This window comes from Rosa rugosa, chromosome 4 (genome assembly GCF_958449725.1).
Source record: "Rosa rugosa chromosome 4, drRosRugo1.1, whole genome shotgun sequence".
In the NCBI taxonomy this organism is placed as follows: Eukaryota; Viridiplantae; Streptophyta; class Magnoliopsida; order Rosales; family Rosaceae; genus Rosa; species Rosa rugosa.
Window position 1 is genome coordinate 12,746,291 of NC_084823.1, and position 2,083 is coordinate 12,748,373.

Consider the following 2,083-nt stretch of genomic DNA (forward strand, 5'->3'; position numbering starts at 1 on the left):
TCCGACTACATTTATTCCAACAAAGAGAAATAAAATGTTGACTATTTACAAGGGAAAATGAACTTACATCGCATTTGCATGCAAGATTTCAAAGTCAAATATCAATATTACTATCTTTTTTGCGCATTCCTAAGATATTTATTATTCGTGTTAGTTGACCAAAATTTAAAGAAATCGAGTTTTAATTAGACCGTTGTCGTATTACTCTATCGCGTCAAAAATTACCGGATTCAAGATAAGAAATAAAATTTACCTCATCATTTTTGTTTAAAAAAAATAGAAAAGAAAGAAAAAGTAATGAGAGACAAAAAGGTTTTAATGTTTTGCTAGGAGAAAAGGAACGAAGAGAAAGTTGAAAATGGCACCTCACCGGCCTCCCCAAATCCAAAAAAAGCGTAATGCCTGCCAAAACTGCCTCCTCACTCCTCCACGACCCCAACCAATCAAATTTGCCATTATAGACCAACAAGAACCCACCTTTCTTTTTTCTTCTCTCTCTCTCTGAAAAACCCATAACAGAAACCAACACATAAAACCCAGAAAAGCTTCGACAAAGGGGACTGAGAGAGACTGAGCTTGGGACTTGGGCTTCACCCATTTTTCTTGCTCTGCAATGGAGGTGGAAGATGGGTCTTTCTCCTTCTCTCCTACTCTGTGGAATGACCCACCTGGGCTTGAGGTACCTTCTCACCATGGCTCTGTATTTCCAAGAACATTTTCGGGTGTTCACAGATTGAGAGCAGAGCAATGTAGCTGCTCTTTCACTCTGTAAAAATCCAACCTTTAGTGTGTGGAGTATGGCAAACAGGATGGAGCCAGGCAATTTACATATACTAGTTTCTCTTTTTCTCAACAAACAAGGAAAAACAAAAAAAAAGTTTCATACCCTCTTCATCTAATTTTATGGGTTTTATCTTCTTCTTTTTTTATGGGTCTTTTGTTTTTATTTTTCTGGGAAGAGGGTTGTTGAAATTTTCAAAGGCGGAGGAGGAGCATATGGTTCGTCATTGATCATGGGTATTTGTCACCAGATGCTGAAATGTCAAGTGGAAGACAGAGGATGAAGCGTTTTGGTGACTGTGACTTTCATTCACATGTGTTTGTAGCCAGACGTGTATTTGTGGGCTTTACATGGTTGTTGTTGGTCATAATGATGCTGATGATATGATGATGGATGTGTGTATATTCCTACCCAAATTTTCCATAACATTGAGTTAATTTTATAGAATATAGCGGTATAGTTCTTTTATGTGTGATTTTTCTCATCTTGTGCACTATTAATTTCTTTCCCATTTTGGGTTCTCTTTATTATTGCCCAGCTATCATGTGAATAATTACTGAAAAAGTCTGTTGCTTGTTGAAGTGAATGAGGGGCTTTCTATGATCACAAAGAGCCACCTGATAATGAAACCGTTCCGTTTGCCTTTTATAGCTTGTTAATGAAATTACTGTATTTGTCTTCACGCTCTGAGTGATTCTGTCTTTTTCACTGGCTTATTGAGAAGCAGATGGGTGGAAATGGAAAAGTAGAATGATTTGTTTCACTGGGTTTGCAGAGATGTTTGTAGGGATTGGGGTCTGGATTCTCTTGCCAGTGATTAGTCTTCTGAATCTTAAGTTACTGTTAATCTTCACATTATGCATTCTAAGGGAAAAATTTCAATCAAGCAAGTCCAGGATAGATTGCAAGTTGTGTTGTTGATTTGCCTAGAGAAATTTCTTGTCGTTGTATCTTATGAAGCTGATGATTTGAGTGTCTTCCTTGTATTCTCTCATTGGCATATATAGTTTGATCTTTGAGGTCTGATATAGAAAAATGCTTGGAAGGATATGTTGAGGAGAAGTGAGTCTTTCGTCTTCAATATTATCATACTTTTTCCCTTTTGTGTTGGACCAGTATTATCCAACCCAGAGGTTCTAGTTATAAGGGGCGAGTTATTAGTGTCTTTTTTGGGCCTTGAGTTCTATTGGTTGCTGTGTTACTGGTAATCTGTGACTATAAGTTCACATTATGTGTTTTTAACTAAGAATTATCACTCACTGTCAGGATATATTGCAAGTTGTGTGTTTTTCCTAGACAAGT

General features: G+C 37.1%; 1 long non-coding RNA gene across 1 annotated transcript; it reads left to right on the plus strand.

Annotated features, from left to right (window-relative positions):
• Positions 1–326: 326 nt before the first annotated feature.
• On the plus strand, positions 327–1,256 carry LOC133745382 (uncharacterized). Its single transcript, XR_009863570.1, has 2 exons — positions 327–679; positions 960–1,256. It is a non-coding gene; the product is annotated as an uncharacterized LOC133745382 (long non-coding RNA).
• Positions 1,257–2,083: the final 827 nt, after the last annotated feature.